Genomic DNA, 23,049 nt, shown 5'->3' on the forward strand with positions numbered 1-23,049 from the left:
AGATTTTGCAGTTGATTTGGAGGGTAGTGGGTTACGACATTGCAGTCAAAATAACGACCTGCATCAACACGGCATCCACTGTATTGAACCACATTAAGGACAGTAATTCTACGCTTTCCTATATATACTTACTTTGGTGATAGAGTGGTGGTCAATTTTATGGCTGTGGTGTATTTGCAAGTCAGTCTTTTGACTGAAATATTGTGACATAGATCTTGCTTTGCTGGGCATCTATGAAAGAAGAGCAAATATTCATCCATTGCTTCGGACTACTGCTGAGAGATTCACTGGAGTGGGATCTGATTTTCATACCACAATTTAGCTCTTGCCCAGTTCACAGGCCATATACAGATTTTATTATTTCACCAGTCAATATTTTGCAAGTCAATGTTTTGACTGCAATGTTGTGACATACCTCTGATATAGAGTAGTCGCATTGCTTGATATCTATCATAAAAGAGCAGACATTCCGCCAAGGAATCAAAATATTGCTGACAGATGCATTGAAATGAGATCTGATTTTCCTATTCAATATTAGTTTTGCTCCTGTCGCAGGTTGTTTGCAAAATGTATTGGTGCGAGGATGTGGTATAAGGGACAGAGCTGTTAAGTTTGAAGCCGAGGAAGCAGATTCGAGTCTCAGTGTTTGGCTGAACATTGTGTGATTCTGGGCAAATCACTTACAAACTGAATGCATCCTTGTGAATTTAACTGGTGCTCATGAAACGTGCTCCAATGCCTTCAGGTTGAGTTTCGCCTATAAATATATGACTTTACAGCCAACTCTGTATTAAAAGTTCCACTGTAGATTAAAGGTGGATAGGCCCCATATGAATAATAATGAGTAATTAGTTTGTCTAATCAGTGTCTTGCTGACTTCAGTAGAAAAGGTGTTGCTGTAGGAATTGAGAGGTGAATGTAAATATCTGAAGCATCTGTTCTGAGAGTACTCTTAAAATTAGCATTTTGAATGTCATATACCAAGAATCAATTAAAAGAGCTGACGTACCAAACTCCAGGGAACATCCTGCGGTTGTTGTCTCAAGCCAGAGATCTGCAAGAAAGGAATACAAAAGCAACATCATTTTTTAAATTTACATAACAATGAAGCACACATAGCACAGCTATTTTAAACAAAAACAGTTTATAGATATTATGTATAATGCTAAAACCTAGGTATTTCCCTATAATATACTCATTAAAAGCACAGGAGAACAACGGAGAATCGTATGAAAATAGAATTTACAGGACTAACCATAAACACCAGCCCATGATAACTCTTAACTCCACAGATCCTGTCTAGTTTTGTCCTTTGCATATGGTCAATAACTCCATTTCACATAGCTGTTAAACCTAAGAAAGATCTTCCTGTTTCTTAATGTGATTTTCATTTATAGTACAACTTTTCCACTTGTGGGATATTTGGGTGACCTGTCAATGGGTGAACCACCAGGGTTCTAATTGGCAATCTTTGACAATCATGCTAAACATAGAATAGATCCCGGAACATATCTCTGAGCAACCCATGGTAGGTAGGAAGCGCTGATCCACAGTCCAAACAAAACATCGACTCACGTTGCCAGACAATATACTTCCGTGAAAGAGCATCTCCACATAGAGCTTCCAGTCCATCCCCCAGCTTTTTTTCGATCTGTCCCATCTCACTTTGTGTCAAGCAGAATGCAGTGCACACAAGCATACCTTTATGTTTTCTGTGTCTAAACTGTGATGCAGTAATATTTTGTGAGGGGCCAGGCAGCCGGCATGGCTTCCATTAAAGTCCTTGTGGAAAAGGTCATATCTGGTGCAAATGTATCATTAGTAGAGGAGCTGCAGTAGCAGTGGGACCCAGGAGTTTGGACGGTACACTGAACCACTGTCCAGCTATTAATTTGATATCTATCCTAGAAAAATGAGGTATTTACACCACTTTGCATGTTTGCATTAGAGACCATGGCACACAGGCAAACCCTCTGAGCCACTTGCTTTGTCTTTAATGGAATCCATTAGATAATTGATTGTCACCCTTAACACCCACCAGGGCTAGACAGGCCTTTTATTCCACCGAGCATATCCATGATGGATTGGGGCCCTCAGAGATCAGTTTTGAAAACCTAGGGCCACCCCTGGTGCCCTTGTCACTCTCCCCAACTCATTGAGGTTAACTACAGCAGGCATGTGGCAGCTATGAGAGAGAGAGGGAGGAGGAAGTTAGAGAGAAGGTAATCAAAGGGAAGAAGAGAGACAGAAGAGAATGAGAGAAAGAATAGATGGATGGAAAGAGAGAGATTCCATAAGGAGAAAAAGAGTGGGGCTGGTTTGAGCATTTTTGCTAGTGCTGCTTTTGATTTCCTAGTCCGGACCTGCAACCACATTCCACCTCAGGGCAACTGCTGAAATACAAATTCAAGTCATGCTGCAGCTTTAGCAAAGTCACTAGTTATATATTACAACTTATAATCCAAGACATATATACCCGTGTGCTAATACTTGTTTTGAAGTTGCCATTTTAAAATGCCAATTGTCAGCTGCTCTCTTTCCTTTCATTTCTCACAGAGATATAGGCCCTCATTACAACCCTGGCAGACGGGAGAGAAGTGGCGGTAATAACACCAACAGGCCGGCAGAAAAAAAATCCGCCACTTCCCCACTCCGACCACCAGGGTGGTGACGACCGCTGGGCTGGAGACTTCGGTCTCCAGCCCGGCGGCCGTCACCAGACCACCGGCGGTATCATGACCCTGCAGACCGCCATGGATTTCAGGTGGTTTGGAACCGCCACAAAATCCATGGCGGTAGGCACTATCAGTGCCAGGGAATTCCTTCCCTGACACTAATAGGGGTCTCCCCCATACCCGCTCCCCCACCCCTGAGTCCTCCCCCCACACCCCCACCCCCCTGCCACCCCCAAAGGTGGCAGGACCCTCCTCCCCACCCCTACCCCCAACATGCACAGACACACCCCCCCTCCCCACCCCCAACATGCACAGACACATACCCCTACACGCACACATACACTGCAACAACACATACCGGCACACATACAAACAGACATGCACACAGACGACCTGCACACATTTCCCATACACACAACACCCCCTGCATACATACACGCACTCACACACCCCCTCTACATACTCACACGCACACCCCTATGCATGCACACAACACACAACCCCCCCACCCCCCTCCACTAACGGACGATCAACTTACGTTGTCAGTTAAGGCTCCGGGAGGGGACGGGATCCATGGGGGCTGCTCTGCCGCCAGCCCCCCGTCACCAGAACACCGCCACACCGAATCATGGAACTTGATTCGGTGGGCGGTGTTCTGATGACGGGGCAGTGGAGGTGGAGCAGCCTCCACTTCCCCGCCGACTGTCAGTATGGCTGCTGGCTGCTCTCTATCCAAAAAAGGACGGAGGGCTGCCAGCAGTCATAATACGCCATGCGGAAAACCGCCTGCACTGGCGGTTCCTCAAAATGAGGGCCATAGTTCTAAACTATGAATAAAAGCATGGCTTGTTGAACGCCATGGGCATGAGTGTTGCCTACATCACAGTGGTGTGAGTGTTGGAGATTGAGATTCCTCCATTAAGAACCATATTCATAAGCACAATCATCTATTTGCAGTTTTTTTGCAGAGCATTTAAGAATGTTATCCAAATCATCGTTGTCCAAAATTGGACTAACCAGGACTGGACTGGACATTTTGCCATTGTAAGGGTGGGTTACAGCCTATGGGACTGTTTTCAGATCTGAATGGGTTGCTATGATCAAATCATGAAAGTCCACTGTCCCATTTTTGAAGTAGCGTCTTGGTGAAGGAGGGCGGCAGGATTGAATGTTTTTGCAGGCCTAATTCTTGTCTCCAGGCTGGCCCTGGGTGCAGCCGAGATAGGAATGGGGCCATTCCTGCATAACACTTCCATTTCATGAAAACCAGTCAGTTACCCTGACCACAGACAAACCTAACACAGAAAATCACCAAAGGAAGGCAGAGAATCTTGGGTTTATTTTAACAGCTAAATTAATCGCCTTTGAGATATGGTACCTCTCCCAAATCACGGCTGTGAATTGATGTATTACTCTATATTTATGCAAATGCTAGGATTTAAACAGAGCAGTGGTACACCTCAATGCAGCTTTTGGATTGCGTAGGAAGCTTTCTTCCATTGAGTTTTGCAGAAATTTGTTGAAATGGATACATTGAAACATTTAGCTAATTATAGATTTTGCATTATTGTGAATAGACATTCAGTCTTTGAAAAGGTCCACTGTAGTGGAAGACTCACAATAGAATCGCTTGACTGACATCCTCCCACTCTACCCTGCCTTTATCGTCATGCGCATGGAGCAGAATCTGTTGAGAGCTCGCATTTTTCGGGGACTGTAAACAAATCAAGCATTGCAAAGCACTACTTGTATATTATTTTGCTGTACATCTGAAAAGCAACGGGTGCACTGGAAATAACCTATTTTTGTACTAAAATGCCAAGGTTTTCAAGAAAACAAATAATCGGCAGAGGCAGGCACATTATTTCAATTTATACTCCTGCCTTCTTAATGTCTCCATATCCTAAAAATTAATAATTGATATATAAGGCAGCTCTTAGCATGTGTGATCCAACAAATTTGGAGGTTATCCATAAGCCATACCCTAGAGTCACAAATTAGTTTGCAGACCTAAAAAAAAATCTTTAGTTGAACAAATAAGTGCATTTACATTGGCAACATTCATGTGTGCCCAACTTCAATATTTGCTAAATACACACAACCTAAAAAATGGTGGGTGTTCTCCAATTTTTAGCATGTAGTTTACCATCCAGAATATGTTTTCAGATTTCCTCCTTTCAAAGGTTGCAGTAAAAGTATGTTTGGAAATGGAAGAGAGGAGGAAACACACCTACCATTTTTTGGGCTGTGGAGGCAAATATTTCTGAACAAGAGAAAACAAAAATTCTTAAATGTAGGCATGCGCATTTGTGCTAGTTTTCCACATGCTGGAATGTACGAATGTTACGTTACCATAACTATAAATGGAAACACATGTGAGTATTTCTGGGATTCTTCAACTTTCCCAGGTTCCCAAAGGAACTCCCCGAACTCTCTTTGAAATAACGAACAATCTGAAATGCACTAATAAGGAATATGTAAGGATATAGCCGTAAATTACCAGCTATTACGATGTGAGTGTTGAGAATTGGGTGCTTCATGTTTAGCTTCTTCTCCCACGAATCTAATGAAAGCTGATGAATGGCTTATTTTAAAAAAAACATTACTACATCCATTTCTTTAACTATTATGTAATGATAACTTCTGAGACATTTTGGTCACATAAGAGATTCCGCTAACACATTTAGAAACTTAGTAGTAAGTTCATGATATTTACATTTACATTGTACCTGGTCTCTCTTAGATTCTCTTGATGCTCTTAAAATCTGTAATCTCAGGTGGACAAAAAGGGCATTTTCAGTGCAGATAAGCAGCTCAAGGGATATGAGAACTGGATGATCGATAAGCATTGGAGACAGCCCCAGAGTGCGCCACCACTTCTCAATCAATTGTCTGCAGACTACCCACACCCTTTTCACTCTGCTCACTCATACAACAGATGTCAAATTTATTGAAATCAATTTCCTTACCAGTGACTGCTCAGGGAACTCATTGTTTACATAAATGTGAAGTCAAGCTTTCCTAGGCAAGATAGAACCAAGCAGAAAGATACTTGAGAAGACCACTCTGCCACTACTTCATTCTCAATTGCCTTCAGTGATCTCCTGCATACTCATTTGTCGTGTTTGGAAAGAGCACGACAGATAGAGAAGTTTTACAGCTTCTATTTTAGAATGTGTGGGAAATCTGGTGGATGCTCTCACCCAGACTGTCTTAAAGAACTGCACCCATGAACCTTTTCCTCAAGAGGGGGTTCTTCATGCTTGACACCAAAAGTGCATACTATGTGCTCCAGCAGGTGCCTACTCTCAGGACAGAGGAGCAAAATAGTTTGTGTGAAGAGGAAAATGCTGCACAATCCTTGCAAGGAACTGTAAGGATCAGTATTAAAGCTGTTTTAGATAGGTAGGATTAAAGGTGTTGGATAACTCATGTCACAAATTCTACCTTTGGGCTGAGAAATATTTTATGAGCACAAAAAATGAAGTGAAACAGACCTGAAGGTTGTGATCTGGCATTGCTTCAGAGAGTCTGAATGCAGGAAATGGGAGGCAATTGAAAATTGTGGTCATTGAAAAGAAACAGCTTAAAGCAAGACATATAGACCAGGTACTACATGTCTTGCTTTAAGTATTATTGGGAAAATCGGATATAGAAGTTTACACACATTAAGATTTTCATGTTTAGACATTGTTGCTTTATTAGAATTTTAAAAGTTCTGGCAACATGAAGACGGAAGCTAACTAGCAGACTATAATTGCACCTTGGCCAGATGAATGCTGCCTCATCCTGTTCTACTGGTATGTATATACTGGAATGTTTGCCCTACAAATTAGCCAATTTACTGCACAACAAAGTTGATCAGGCAAAAGTAACTTTGTTCGTCACATTTTAGAGTTGTTTATTTCTGTACTCAAATTGGGGATTCTCTACTCTTCTGAAATCACTTGGTAATCCCATAGACAACTAGTGCAGGGTGTTCACAGTTTCCCAGAAACACATCTTGATCCTGAATCTTTTAGATTTGGTCTGCAGCTTCTTCTGTTCCTGGATTCCAGAGTCCAGCATAAATATAGTAGTCAGCAGCATGGATTGTCAATAGCTTCCTGTGGACAAGCAGAGATAAAAAAAAGTTCCCCAGAGTTCCTAGTGAATGTCACCATTCACCCTGGAATATTTCTAGAGCAATAGGTACGGAAGTATGGTTGTTCTTCTTCCACCCAGTTGGTTGTGAAAGGCCAGTGACTCAGGCATCATCTTTCGAAAAGAGGACTAGCATGCAGGTGGTAGGTGAGCCTAATCTACTTCTGAATGTTTCACACTTTTCCAGACCATGATGCAGTGGCTAACCTGCTAATCTACTTAAACTATATATTGCTGATTTGTTGCTTGGGACTAAGTATGAATAGAAATAAGTAATTCTGGTTTTATAATATTGACACATCTTTGAATAATCTGTAAAACAACTACGTATTCCATCAATTGATCTTAAATTGTTTATCATGAAATACTCTTGAGATTTTTTGGGACGTTGGGCTGTGTGTTAAAGCAGGTATAAGAGTCACCTTGTTGAAGCACTGCAAGTCATGGGCCAATGATTTGGACTATTCATTCCAGATCTGTCCCACATTACATTACGTTGGGAAGGATGTCTTTTGAACATTGTAATTCAGCAAAACGCTGAAAATGTTGCCTACCTTCACCCATGCAATATATGGTGAGGAATCAACAGGCCACCATTTAATTGTAAGGATGTAGGTGATAAAGCATTTGTGCCAATATCGACTGTTATCATCAGAGAAGAATGTTTTATGAATGGGAAAATAATCCACAAATTAGGTGTGGACAATGGGCTGGACAAAATTGGGGAAAAGGGAATTAAAGAAATTGAAACATTTAGCACTCCTTGCTGCAAATATATGTTGAGCCACACACTGTGCTGATCCTGATGGAAACTAGTACACGGTTGTCCTGCATAAAATGGGTTCCTGTATATTAGCATACCTTTAGTGACATATTCATGAAGGATTTCTTTCTACTTTTTAGAGCCTTATCGTCTTGGGGTTGATCATGTTTTTTATTTTGTGTGATTGGTGTATAGCTATCAGTCACTAAGAAAACATCTACTTTTATTGCAGAAAATTACTTTAATTTGCAAAATAATGCAAACTTTATATTTATTAAACCCCTATTACAGTAGAATGCTCTATTGAATTATATTAATTTTAAGGATCTGCAGGTGTGGATATGCTTACATTCCGTGCAATGAATGATTTGACATCTCATCAAGCAAGTTTACAAGTTCCCCTTCCTGCGTAGCATCTGCTGTAGACAGGAGATGCCCTATGTGTAAGAACTGTAGAGTAATTCACAACATTGATGAATATCAATATTCGTCAATAGTTAATCAAATATCAATATTTAGATGGTAAAACACTCTTGAAACTCCGCACTAATGACATTACTGGAGCTTGGAACAATGATTAAGACTCAAAAAGACAAGCTGATTATTTTTTCTCAACCACTTCTGATATCATACATATTCCAAAATGTGTACGTGGTAGCTGGTCTACCCCCGCATCATAAATGGAATTATCAACAATCGTTAAAAAGACGTAAATCCTCTTTATACATCCGGTGATGATACACCACTGGCTGTAGCTACCTGGTGCCTCCAGTCCTACCCTTTGACAAAATATTTTTTTGTGAGGGTGTGCATGATGCATATGAGCCCCATCACAGTATTCAGTTTAATGAGGTGATGAGGAGAGGGCTGGCTGACATGTAGGCAAGGATTTACTCCTCTAAATGTGTGAAGCAGTATAGGGCGGTAGAAAAGGACATCTCAATGACCAATTGAGGAGTGGAGGTACCAAGGGAGAAGAAGACCACCTCTGCCCTCCCCCCCCCCGGGCCCCGTGAAGGAAAACTATACTTCTGCCCAACCTCTTGGTGAGCTCATTGATGCCTGTGCTCCAATAGAGTTCCGCTGAAATCACAGTGCCATGCATTCAAACGAGGCAATGATTAAATAGTACTATCTTGGCATGCAGACAGAGATTCGGTTTTGAAATCCCACTCAAACTCCTTTAATGCTTAGGTGGAAAATGATCTATAATAAAATGTGTTAAATATTTAATCAGAGGTATTCAAAGGAGATCAAAATCACCCTCTGGAATAGAAAAGCCCAACTGATAAAGTGTGTAGCAGATAATAAATGTAAAGTCAAAGTATCCATTAGATTTTATTCTATGTATTAATACAAAAGCGAGAACCTAGGTTTGATGAGGACTTGCTTTGATTACACTATAATTTGTGACTAAAAAAATAGAAACTCTCACTTGCTAAAGGTTATAGCAATAAAAATGAATTGTGAATGGTAGAGAATTGCCACTTCACGTGAAGAGCTTTCAAACTTTTGTGTGAGTGTTGTTCAATGTTTGTGTCATACAAGCTCAGCAAACAAAACAATGCCAGAATTCAGTGCCCGACAAGCTCATATAAACAAGTGCCTCTTAGGAAGCTAATAAACAGGGTCTCTAATGAAACGTTAAGGTCCTGGGCCTAGGCGAATGAGCTGTAAGGTGCACACACATGTAGCTAACCCGGAAACAGAAGAATCCTTCAAATCGTCCTGTGAATGTGTTCATTAATCTTAGACTGCTTAAAGCGTTTAACCTTTAAAACAAGCAAATTTGGGTGATATTGATTTAGCGGATATTGCAAGCTCAGAAAGCACGCTGTGTTTCAGTTTGTTGATTCCCTTCCAGGATCATCTTCTTTAAAAAAGGCCACACAGCCAGGGGATTCTTAATTCCTCCTAACAGCTTGTCAATTACTGCAAATTCACACAGTTAAAAGAAGTGTGTGTTTTCTAATCGTTCTAGCTCAATTCTGGAGTTAAAAGAACCTGTCATCCTTCCACAGGTACAAATCTTGTGGTTGCCTAACTTTATAACATCTAGTGTTACACAAGGAAAACGTCTGGAAAGCGATATAAAAATAGTAATCAAAACCAGAAAAAGTACCAAATCAAGAGGACATTTAAAAATGATTTAAAAAAATTATTCCCTCGATTAGGCAAGATTCAGTTTGCATGATATATAAAAACAGTCGGCTTATTAAGGTATTGCGACTTCTGGCAGTATCCAATGATCATATGGATTGAAGATTTTCGACCACTTTTTAGGATGTTTTTGCCTATGCTAAATTCTTTGTGGAGTTGTTACTTATTTTAAACCTCGTTTAATGGGTAGCAGTAATTAAGCATGGGTGTAAGCATGCATGACAAACAATTAGTGTAATTTTCTAGTCCACCTTGACGATATATTGCAGGGGAATTCTGGCACTGTTTACCAGTACCAAAATGCTGGTGAAATTAAACAACTAACAGATAGAAAATAAATCAGAGGTAAAGTGTTACTATGAGCTGTTCAACATTTCTAGATGGGAAGCTACACACTGTGTTAAAAACTGAGGCCCATATTTACACTTTTTTAGCCCCGCGTTTGCTTCATATTTTGAAGCAAAAGCAGTTCAAACTTGCAAAATTCAATTGTACTTTGTAAGTTTGTGCCACTTTTGCGTCAAAAAGTGGCACAAATAAATGCAGTGCTAAAAAAGTATAAATATGGGCCTGAGTGTTAATTCTTAGTGCGAGCATATGTTCTGTACTTATCCCTCAGTTGTAAATGACAGCTATTATGCCAACTCTAAAGTTAGCTTTGGATGTAACGCTTTCCTAACTGAGGCACCAAAAATATTGTCAGGATTTGTTTTTTAATCAATGTCCAACATCCACTGTCCCCATTGTGGCTCCGGAGTGCGAATTACAAAATGAATCGCATGAATACAATGATATGTTCATAAAATTGACCTGATATCAATGACTGGCAAGTTTGCTGTTGTGTTAGACCTGGCATCCTTGGTGTGGTCTCCCCTAACTTTTGTGCCTCTACTTCCCCTGTTTTGACTGTGTGCTGGACTCTGTTTTTGCTGTTTTTGCTACTCTGGGCACTTTACCACTGCTGACCATTGCTAAAGTGCACGTGCTCCTTTGTAAAATGCATGTGTAATTGGCTTTTCCCTGATTAATATATTTGGTTTACTAGTAAGTCCCTAGTAAAGTGGACTAGAGGTGCTCAAGTCCTGTTAATCAAATGCTACTAGTGGGCCTGCAACACTTGTTGTGTCATCCACATTAGTACCCCTGCAAACATGGCTCAGACCTGCCACTGCAGTGCCTATGTGTGCAGTTTTAAACTGCCAATTCGACCTGGCAAGTGTGCCCACTTGCCAGGCCTAAACCTTCCCTTTTTATACATGTAAGGCAGTCCTAAGGTAGGCTCTTGGTAGACCCATGTGCAGGGTGCAGTGCATGTTAAAGGTCGGACATGTACTGGTGTGTTTTACATGTCCTAACAGTGAATTACTGCCAAATTCGGTTTTCACTGCTGCAAGGCCTCTCTCTCTCATAGGTTAACAAGGGGGCTGCCTTTAAGTGCCGATTCCATTTGAAAGAAGATGGAAATTTGGAGTTTGGTGTCTCTGAACTCACAATTAAAAAATACATATTTCATTGAAGTTGGTTTTTAGATTGTTAGTTTGAAAATGCTTCTTTTAAAAAGTAGGCATTTTCTTGCTTAGATCATTCTGTGACTCTGCCTGTTTGTGGATTCCCTTTCTGGTTCAGACTGGCAGTTGGGCTGTTTGTGAATCTCCTCTAGACAATGACACAAAGGGAGCTGGGGTGTAGCCTGCATATCTTTATGAGCCATCTGAGCTAGAGTGGAGGAAGGAGTGGTCACTTACACCTGAATGGGCTGTGCCTGCCCTCTCACAATGCAGTCTCCCTGGTGGGAGTCTGGGGCCAGGCCTGGGCAAGGCAGAATCTTGTGAACAAAAACAATTTTCCTTTGAAGTTTGCCTGCTTCAAAGGCAGAAAGGGGTATAAGTATTGGACCCAAAATCCCTGACGTTAGATCACTTCTGGGACCAAGAGGAACCTCTGCCAAGGAGAAGAGCTGAAAAGCTGAAGAGCACTACTACCCCTGCCTGTGAGTGTGCTTTGTTGGGCTATCCTGCAGTTGCTGCTCCTGTCTGTGAAAGGGGACAAAGACTGGACTATGTTGTGCATTCCTGCTTGAGAAGAATCTCCAAGGACTTGAACTGAGCTTGCCTCCTGTTTTGAAGTCTCAGGACCATGATATACTTACTCTGCCAGCACCTGTACTCTCTGCTGAGACTCCTGCCCTGCAAGTGGTGCCCTATCCAGTCCCTGGGCCCTTGAAAGGTGAAGTTAACAGAACAAGAGCTGAAATCCACACACAGGATACAGTGCAGGGGCATTTTCGATGCACCATCTGCAACGCGGCTGATAAACGACACCCCACGCACTTCGTGGCAAGAATTGACACTCCACCTACATCACGGCTGGGAGATCAACGCATAGCAGCTGGAAAAACGACGCAACAGCCACTTGAGGCTGCTGATAATGACACAAACCCCACACAGCGCAGTTTTCTTACACCATGCGACCAGATTTCTCCTGCATCGTCCTTGGGCGTCAAAGTCATCATGAATCAGCGCAGATCTGAGGTGCCCCCTGCAGAAATCGACGCATTGCTCTTTTGTGAGGGAGAAAAACAATGCATCGCCTATCCGACCACAGAAGAAACAACGCACTGCCTCACTTTGCAAGTAAGGAATTGAAGCATTGCTGACTTTTCCGATGCACGCTTGCCGGTGTGGTTTTATTTTGACGTGAACCAGGTACTTTGTTTAAAATCAATGTTTCCATTGTTTTCTATGGAGTAAGACTTATTATTTTGAAAATTCATATTTTGACTTGTGTATGTTGTATTTTTGTTGTTTTGGTCTTATTTGATTTAGATAAATATTACATATTTTTCTAAACTGGTGTGGTGTCCATTTTGTAGTGTTTTCACTGTGTGTGTTGGTACAAGTGCTTTACACATTGCTTCTGAGATGAGCCTGACTGCTTGTGCCAAGCTACCAAGGAGGTAAGCAGGGGATATCTGAGTGTGTTTCTCTATTGCCCTGACTAGAGTGAAGGACTGCCAACCAGAGACCCCATTTCTAACAGCTGTACAGAATAATGTTACTGAGAGGTACAAACCCTCTACTCTTGTCTTCAAGTGAAGAAGTTGGGAAGGCAGTACTTTTCTTGTCAAATGAACAGGTGCGGGACAAAAGCCTTAAACCTCACAGGCTTTGAACGTGGTGGGAGGAGTCACTGAATGTCTTGCAGGAGTGTATTTTAAGAACAATAAAATTGATCTACCTATAGACTGATCCTTTCACCACTGTTTCCTATTTGACTGTTATGACAGTCAAGAAATCAACAACTGTTTTTCATCATGAATTTTATAAAACAAAACACAAATCTGAGCACACCACATTTAGTAAGAATCAATTTGATGATTAAAGGCATGGTTGGGTAATGCCTGAAGAGTGCACCTTCCCACTCCTATCCGTACACAGCTCTAGAGTGCATGGGCACCCTACCGTTCACCGTTTATTCTTGCACAGTGAAATCAAGAAGAAATAAATTTCAGTCAACTAGTTTGTCTATGTCATCCTGCAAAAGTCAGATTCATTGAGCTTTACTAAATGTCAATTCATTAAGAACATGATATCACCCCAAACCTGAAACCACCGACGCCTGCCACAACCTTATCAACTGCCTCCTTCTCAATATTTGCTCTCTCCACAAGCACAACACCAAACTCTGGTACCTGATCGACTCCACCCGTCCAGACACATTGCCTTCCTAACCGAGACCTGGACCAACCCTACCTCTGGACCGGACATTGCCATCGCAATCCCGGATGGCTACAATTACATTTATGTTTCACCTCTCCCATAGGCGTTGCCTTATTACAAAGCAGTTCATGTTTGGTGTTTCTGGAATCCTAATTTAAAATTCTAATTTATGGTGAATTCAAATTTTAAATGACAATTCTGAAATTGCCACTTTTATAAAGTTGGCACTTTTTCTTACCTTAACCATTTGGTGCCTGCAGCCTGTTTTCAGTCACATGACTGAGTGTTGTTTGGGTGGGCTTTGTATATTCCACCTAGACAGCCACACACAATGGGAACTTAGGTGTAACTGGGTGGGCCATCATTGGCAGGGTGGAAGGAAGGAACTGGTCCCTGCCCAACTTACACTTGAATGGGCTTTGTGTTCTCTTCACACAAATGACGGCATACTCGCCCTAGTTAGTCTGGAGCCAGGGCAGTGAATGCAGGGCATCTGTGCTCTTCAAAGGCATGTTGCCTCTAAAAGCTTCTCCCCACTCCAGAGGCACGACTGTGTATAAAATAGGACTTCCGATACCACCATCTCAATACACTTCTGAACCTGTGGCTACTCTACCAGAAAAAAAACTGCTGTGCTGCTGGAAGGACTGTAACTCTGCTGGACTACTACTCTGAAGGAGCTGCTGCCTTGCGGTGCTGACCTGCTGTCCTCTTGCCTGGGAAGGAACAACCGGACCTACAACCCATCTTGAATCCAGGTCCCCAGACTGACTCAAAGGGCTAGTGTAGGAAAGTACCATCTTTCTTGGCATGTTACCCCTATTTTTACCAGTATGTCAGTATGTTTTTGCCTGTCTCACTGGAATCCTGCTGGTCAGGACCCCAGTGCTCATTGTTTATGGCCTAATGTGTGTGTGCGTATTGTGCTTGACTGAGTCACTGAGGCTCTGCTAATCAGAACCTCAGTGCTTATGCTCTCTCTGCTCTTAAATTTGTCACTATAGGCTAGTGCATCATTTACCAATTTCAATTGGCACACTGGACCCCCTTTATAAGTCCTTAGTATATGGTACCTAGGTAACCAGGGCATTGAGGTTCCAGGAGATCCTTAAGGGATGCAGCATTTCTTTTGCCACCCATAAGGAGCTCAGACAAATCCTTTCACATGATTGCCACTGCAGCTTACATGAAATAATGCACACGTTATTTCACAGCCATTTTCACTGCACTTAAGTAACTTATAAGTCACCTATTTGTCTAACCTTCACTTGCTGAAAGTTAGGTTCAAAGTTACTAAGTGTGAGGGCACCCTTACACTAGCAAAGGTGCCCCCACATAGTACAGGGCCATTTCCTGGGACTTTGTGAGTGCGAGGATGCCATTACACGCGTGCACTACATATAGGTCAATACCTATATGTAGATCCACAATGGTAACTCCGAATATGGCCATGTAAGGTGTCTAAGCTCATGCAATTGTTCCCCATTCCAAATCTGGTATTGGGGAGCCAATTCCATGCACCCTGGGGGCTCCACTATGGACCCCCAGCACTGCCAAACCAGCTCTCTGAGGCTTGCACTGCAGCTACAGCTGCTGCCACCTCACAGACAGGGTTCAGCTCTCCTGGGGTCTGAGCAGCTCAGTCCCAGGAAGGCACAACAAAGTATTTCCTTTAGGAGCAGGGTGTTACACCCTCTCCCTTAGGAAATAGGTGTTACAGGCTGGGGAGGGGTAGCCTTCCCCAGCCTCTGGAAATGCTATGAAGGGAACATATGGGGCCCTCATGGCATAAGCCAGTCTACACCAGTTCAGGGACCACTTGTCCCCTGCTGTGGCACGAAAGCGGCCAAATGAATGGGGAGTGACCACTCCCCTGTCCATCATACCCTAGGGGTGGTGCCCAGAGCTCCTCCAGTGTGTCCCAGACTTCAGCCATCTTGCTTTGCAAGGTGTGGGGGCACTCTGGAGGGCTCTGAGTGGCCAGTGCCCGCAGGTGACGTCAGAGACCCCTCCTGATAGGTCCTTACCTGATAGCCAACCCCTCTCTCAGGGCTATTTATGGTCTCTCTTGCGATGTTCTCTTCAGATTCTACTTGCAAGTTTCCAGCAGGAATCCTCTGCAACTACTACTTCATCCTCTGACCTCAGATCAACCGCAGCCTGCTCCTGGAACTGCTGTAACAGCAATAAAGTATCCACAAGGGATACTTTTCCTCTGCAACTTCAGCTCCAGCGAGCAACTGCAACTTTTTCTACAGTGTGCATGTTCTGAGGACTCCCTGTCTTCACCCTGCACCAGGAGGACCAAAGAATCTCCTATGGGGTGATGGAGTCACTCCCCTGCTCACGAAGGCACCTTCTAAGTCAATGACCGGTTCTCTTGCACTTCTCTCACAATGACAAGCATGCTCCTTGGAACACAGAGGGTGGACCCCATCTACACAGACTGTTCCGAGGTCCTGCTGTCACAATTTGGAGAAGGTAAGACCTTGCCTTCCCCCAGAATGACAGTACCCCTGTGCACCATGTCTTCTTCACCCCCTGAGACCTCTGTGTACTATTTGCAAATTTCCTTTGTGCACAATGTGGCCCAGTTCCCCAGCAGTCAATCCTGTGACGCCCAACTCGCTGAGTTGTTCTCCAGTGGCATGGGACCTTCCTGTGTAGTGCTGCACCAACCTTATTTTGCACTTCCTTTGTCCCCCTGTCCTGGGACACCCGTGGGTGCTAACTGGTGCCCTGAGGGCCCTCTGAAGTGCTGAGAGCCCCTCTTCCTTCTCACACAGAGTTGAGGCACCTAGGTCCCTCCTGGGTCCAGATAGCACCTAGTTGATGCAAAATACAACTTTTCCGGAACTAAGCCTTGTTGGAGGAATCCAGTGCAATAACTCACCTGCATCCAACTTCGCGATGTGTGACATCCTTTGCATCATGCAGGAACCCGCTGGCGTCTTCCTAGGGTGCATTTCTGTAGTCTTCGTCCAACCGTGGACTCTTTTTTTGCACACTCTTTTGGGTTGGCAGGGGCTCCTGTCCTTCCTGGAACATCTTTGGACTTCTGGACTTGGTCTCCTTCCTTTGCAGGTCTTCAGGTCCAGGAATCCACTCTTTGCTGTTTGCAGACTTGGTTGGTTCTTGCAATAATTCCAATCACGAGGTGAAGTGTGTCCTAAGGAAACTTGCAGTACTTTACTCCTGCTTTTCTGGGCTCTGGGGTGGGGTAATTTACTTACCTTTACTGTATTCTTACTGTCCCAGTGATTCTGCACACACTACACTTTTCTGGGGGGAATTTGTGATTCACATTCCACTTTCTTAGTATATGGTTTGTGTTGCCCTTAGACCTATTTTCTTCCATTGCATTCTATAGCATTTCCTATTGTTTGCACTATCTTATGTCTAATTACTTACCTTATTTTGGGGTCTAGTGAATATATTGTGTATAATACTCACCTCCAGAAGGAGTATTGTCTCTAAGATATTTTGGCTACTGTGTCACCCAAATAAATACCTTTATTTTTATTAACACTGAGTATTGTCTTTACTTGTGTATAAGTACTGTGTAACTATAAGTGGTACTGCATGAGCTTTGCATGTCTCCTAGTTCAGCCTAAGCTGTTCTGTGATAGCTACCTCTATCAGCCTAAGCTGCTAGAACACTACTACTTCACTAATAAGGGATGCCTGGACCTGGTATAAGGTGTAAGTACCCAAGGTACCCACTTCAAACCAGGCCAGCCTCCTACAGGTAGTCTGCTGGCCTCCTGATCAAAGCCTCAGGGATATTAAAAGCTCTCCAACAGTTGCAAGACTCACCTTCAGTGAGTTCTCGATCCCCAAGTGGTGCCTCACAGGTCCATGACCATTGGTGTGGCTCTTAAATTCAAGCTTTTGGGCTTCTTGTGGCCCCAAATGGGCCCGTTCTCACCAGAACTCTGCCAGTCACACCAAAAATCAATGCAAGTCACCGCCAGCCTGTCTATTTGCCTAGAGAGCATTGATCGCCACAAGCACCACTAGCGTAAAGTACCAGCCCTCCCGTCTGTGACACCCAGCCTGCTCCTTGGACCATGTTGATCACTGCCACTGATGCTTACCTTGCTCCTGGCAACCTTCTTCCACATGAAAGGTACTCTTGGCACCAAACTTGAGAAGGTAAACTTTCAGCAGGACTAATGTGGGACTGTATCTGCTCACACTCCATTTTGGTCACCTGAACGTTTGACTTTAAGCCAGTCCACTGCGACCAGAATGCTGTGGTTGACGCTTTATGCTTTTAGGCTCTATATTGCAATTTATTCTTTAAAAATTCATAACTTCAGTTCTATTGAGTGGATGTTTGTAATTTGGGTCTTGTTTTATTTTTTCGATTTTGCTTTATTTTCTAACCTGATATGGTAGCTTTTTGTGTGGCATTTTCACTGTTTTACTGTTTGAAGTGTTGCATAAATACTTTACAAATTGCATCTAAGTTATGCCTGGCTGCCTGTGCCAAACTACAGTAAGTGAGCACAGGTTTATTTTGGCTCTGGTTATACATTGCCTTGACTAGGAATGTGGTTGTTGCTTGACCACGACTCACACCCCATTCAACCAGTAACCTAATTTTTAACACCATGTACACTTCTCTTCCGACATATATTGACAGAAATCCACAAGACATGGAAACACTGTAGCTAGCTGATTATACCATACCACTGAACTCAATCGAGCTATGTTATTAGGGCTTTACCCAGGAATAGAAGTCACAAATGTAGCACAGAAGAAATGTTTGCAGCATGCTAGAACTGTTGCTTTGAGGATAACAGTGATTCACTGCAAAACAATAATAGACTAGCATAGCCGCTGTAGTCACTTTATTGGACACTCTGGTAATGCAGGACTCTCATTCATAGTTATGAGACTACACAAAGCCACCCTGTGACACCCTGCATTGTCTCAGAGATATGGAGTAATTTAAGGCAGTGCAAAGAGCTGCATTGTGTCACTCTGCATCAAGGACACGTTTCATGGGTTTTGCGGTGGGTGTTCCCACACAAAAACCATGGATTTCGATGCTGCCCAGATTTCCAAAATCACGCAAACCTGGGGTAGCGCCAAAAACTTACACCTCCCCAGGGGTGGCGTAACAAGGAGAAATGTTTTGATTTCTCCTCATTTTCTCCTCTTTACATGTCTGCTGCATTCTGCAGCACACATAGAATAAGGACAACGCCTCCATGGTTTGTTTTTGTGCAGGACGTTGTCCTTTTCCTTTACAAAAACATTCCTGCCAACAACGCCGACACCGTTGCACCATGGTGCAAGGTGTCTGCATTGGTGCTCGGCACCAAATTGTGCACCAGAGCTGCCTGAAAGGACAGGAATGCACAGTATCTCAGAAATATGGTTCATTCCTGCCTTTTCAATTTGGTGTAGGGCAGTGCAGCAAAATCTTTGTAAATGAGACCCTTAGTTCCTGGGAATAAATTATTAAGTAGGAGGCTCAGTCATTAAGTTTATTTTACCCCCTTAAATTGCTGCCAATGAAACAGACATGGATGACCGATGTCAAATGTATGCATTTCTTAAGACAATACTAACGCAAAGCAATGCATACAGTTTTAAAGATTGTATTAATTATGAGAGAGATGTCATTTGTAATGCAAAGAAGAAATCCCATACATTTCCTCTTACACAATTTTTGTGAAATATTTTGCTCCTTCGGGATCACAGGTTCATTTAAATATTTGCCTATCGGATGCCTCATGAGGATTGTAAAAACATGAGCCGGGATGATTTTATGCTTGATCTAACCTCCTGCTGCTAGATTCTTGTGTAACCTTTTGTAAGGGAGAATCAAATACATGATTGATATATATATATGTATATATATATATATATATATATATATATATATATATATATATATATATATATATATATATTTATTTATATTTATATGTCTATATATATATATAATGAGAAATTTACGTAAATCCAATTTGTATATCTCTGGCCGTGTTGAGTTCACAATTATTTTGTGAATATTTCATGAAAATGTTTGAATTTTCACGAATGTGCATGCAAAAAGAAGTGTTGTAATTGGCTGACTTCAACCTGACCGGAAAGTTGCAGCTGCCATTTCATGGGACACGGTCCCCTGGGGTGAAAATTCAAATTGAGAGAGACATAAGGGGTCATGGTGAAGGTATCCTGACCCCAGGGGTGTGATATAGTTGTTTTTTAGGGGCACATTATGGGTTTGAAATAATTTTCCATCACCAAGCGTGATATGTGTGAAAATTCATGAATTATAACAAATTATTTGCAAATATTTGCGAATATGAAATAATCTGGGCTGAAAAACATGAGCTCATTCACACACTAATGCATTCACTCATAACTGCACTCAGACACTCATGCACTCACTCAGCCCCACTCATTGACTCACACATCCACTTTCAGACCCACTCAGACACTTACACACCCATTCACAGATCCACTGACAGAGACAGGTCCGGTGGCCATCCTGCGCTGCACATGGCCAAAGGGTTTGGGTGCTTATAAGGGCTTGGATGCAAGGTCTGGCTGCAGGCCAAGCCTTGAGACGAACCACCGCTGTGCACAGACAAACTCCCTGCACGGCAGGGGTTTGAATGAGGTATAGTAATTGCAAGTACTTTATGGTAAAAAAAAACCCATAGAACTTCACTGGAAAAAACAAATGTTACATGGACGTTATAGTTAGGTTCTGAATTTACTCGTACAAAACTGTATAAACTCAGCAGTTATAGTTCTTTCAAGTAACTATAACTTGCGCCTTCCCCATGCACAGCTAAATACTCCACATATTATCATTGATGAGATCTTGTATAGAATCTTTGATATTAACACTGCAACATTCGCAATAAAATTATTGATAAGAAAACTGTGCATGACAAGGGTGCGAGTTATAACTACCTTAGGGTGCGAGTTATAGTTACTTGAAAAAACTCTAATTATAACTGCAGAATTTCCATGGTTTTGTATGAGTAAATTCAGAACTTAACTGTAACATCTCTGTTCCGTTTGAGTCAAAAAAATAAACAAATATTTTATTGTATATATTTATATATATATATACATATATTTATATATATATATATATATATATATAAAATTGCAGAAATTTTAGAAAACAAATGTGATTCACCCTCCTCCCCCCAAGTTAGTATGAAAGTTTATTCATGTTGTTTCTATGGTTTTAATCTTGTATGCACACACCACTTCATATAGTTAAATCACCTCCCCCTCGTACTTGCATGGAAAAACATAGGTTTAATATTAATTTAAAAAAATGATAAAAAACATGGAATATAATATGAAAAATTGATATTTTGAACCATGTATGTCTCACTTTGTTACTAATTAACCGGTTCTGTGCCTTGGACGAGATGATCTCGTCCAAGGCTACAGTTCCCCTGTGCCTTGGACGAGATCATCTCGTCCATGGCACAGGGGAACTTGGGGGCGCGCTAGCGCGCCCCCCATGCACCCCCCTCCCCCCCCAAGTCGGGATGGAAGGGGAAGACCTTCCCCTTCCACCCCCGACCCCCCCCCACCCCCCCCTGTGACGTCAGCGCGCGAGCGCGCGCTGATTTTTCACAGGGGCCTCCCTAGTCGCGCTGGAAGCTCTGCTTCCAGCGCGATTGAAAAAGAAATGCAAAAGTATTTCTTTTTCAATCACTTGGGAGGCCCGGAGGGGCTTCAAAGGGAAGGAAAAGTATTTCCTTCCCTTTGAAGTCCCTCCGAGGGTTTCAAAAGCCGGATTGCTTGCAATCCGGCTTTTGAAACCCCACTAGACACCAGGGATTTTTTTTTTTTTATTGAAACTGACAAAAGGGAGCGACCCCTTGGGCAAGGGTCGCTCCCAGGGGGGGCATTTTTTTGAGAAGGCCTTTTCTGCCCCCCCCTGGGGGCAGAAACCTCTAGGCACCAGGGACCATTTTTTTTTTTTTTTTTTTTATGTTTCATTTCTTTTTTTTTTGGTGGGGAGCGACCCCTTAGGCAAGGGTCGCTCCCCTTGGGGGAAAATAATATTTTGGCCATTTCTGCCCCCCTTGGGGGCAGATTGGCCTATTTTGATGAGGCCAATCTGCCCCCAAGGGGGGTAGAAACCACTAGACACCAGGGAGTTTTTTCTTTGCGTGAATTTCACGCAAAGGGAGCGACCCCTTAGGCAAGGGTCGCTCCCTGGGGGGGAGGGCAATTTATTTTAGGCCATTTCTGCCCCCCTGGGGGCAGATCGGCCTATTATTAGTCCGATCTGCCCCCAGGGGGGGCAGAAACCTCTAGGCGCCAGGGCAAATTTTTTTTTTGTGTTTTTTTTTTTTGTTGTTTCTTTTTTTAGAGATGGGGAGCGACCCATCAGGCAAGGGTCGCTCCCCTGGGGGGCAAATTGTATTTAGACCATTTCTGCCCCCCTGGGGGCAGATTGGCCGATTTTAGGTCAATCTGCCCCCAAGGGGGCAGAAACCACCAGGCACCGGGGATTTGTTTTGTGGCGCCAATGTCAGGCAGGGGGAGCGACCCCGTAGGCAAGGGTCGCTCCCGGGGGGGGTGGGGGCTGGTGGGGGGAAATTTATTTTAGGCCATTTCTGCCCCCCCTGGGGGCAGATCAGCCTATTATTAGGCCGAACTGCCCCCAGGGGGGGGCAGAACCCTGAGGGCACCAGGGCAAATTTTTTTGTTGTGTTTTTTTTTTTGTTTGTTTGTTTTTTTCGAGATGGGGAGCGACCCATCAGGCAAGGGTCGCTCCCCTGGGGGGCAAATTGTATTTAGGCCATTTCTGCCCCCCTTGGGAGCAGATTGGCCGATTTTAGGTCAATCTGCCCCCAAGGGGGCAGAAACCACTAGGCACCGGGGATTTGTTTTTTGGCGCCAATGTCACGCAGGGGGAGCAACCCCGTAGGCAAGGGTCGCTCCCGGGGGGGTTGGGGGCTGGGGGGGGCAAATTTATTTTAGGCCATTTCTGCCCCCCCTGGGGGCAGATCGGCCTATTATTAGGCCGATCTGCCCCCAGGGGGGGCAGAACCCTCAGGGCACCAGGGCAATTTTTTTTGTTGTGTTTTTTTTTTTGTTTGTTTGTTTTTTTCGAGATGGGGAGCGACCCATCAGGCAAGGGTCGCTCCCCTGGGGGGCAAATTGTATTTAGACCATAGATCAGATTGGCCAATTTTAGGTCAATCTGCCCCCAAGGGGGCAGAAACCACTAGGCACCTGGGATTTGTTTTTTGGCGCCAATGTCACGCAGGGGGAGCGACCCCGTAGGCAAGGGTCGCTCCCGGGCCAAACTCCACAGGTAGGCACTTTGCAAAAAACACCTCTGTTTTCTGTGAAAAAATATGTTCTGTCCACGTTGTGTTTTGGGCCATTTCCTTTCGTGGGCGCTAGGCCTACCCACAGAAGTGAGGTACCATTTTTATTGAGAGACTTAGGGGAACGCTGGGTGGAAGGAAATTTGTGGCTCCTCTCAGATTCCAGAACTTTCTGCCACTGAAATGTGAGGAGCATGTGTTTTTTTAGCCACATTTTGAGGTTTACAAAGGATTCTGGGTAACAGAACCTG

General features: G+C 43.3%; 1 protein-coding gene across 2 annotated transcripts in view; it reads right to left on the reverse strand.

Moving 5' to 3' along the window:
* PTPRD (protein tyrosine phosphatase receptor type D) overlaps positions 1-23,049 on the reverse strand; it is a 3,982,777-nt gene that overhangs the window by 2,363,346 nt on the left and 1,596,382 nt on the right. For both annotated transcript variants that reach the window (XM_069230134.1, XM_069230131.1), the window contains exon 5: positions 1,010-1,054. The gene's annotated coding sequence lies outside the window, so the exon portion shown is untranslated. The remainder of the gene's footprint in view (positions 1-1,009; positions 1,055-23,049) is intronic.

This window comes from Pleurodeles waltl, chromosome 1_1 (genome assembly GCF_031143425.1).
Source record: "Pleurodeles waltl isolate 20211129_DDA chromosome 1_1, aPleWal1.hap1.20221129, whole genome shotgun sequence".
Taxonomy (NCBI): Eukaryota; Metazoa; Chordata; class Amphibia; order Caudata; family Salamandridae; genus Pleurodeles; species Pleurodeles waltl.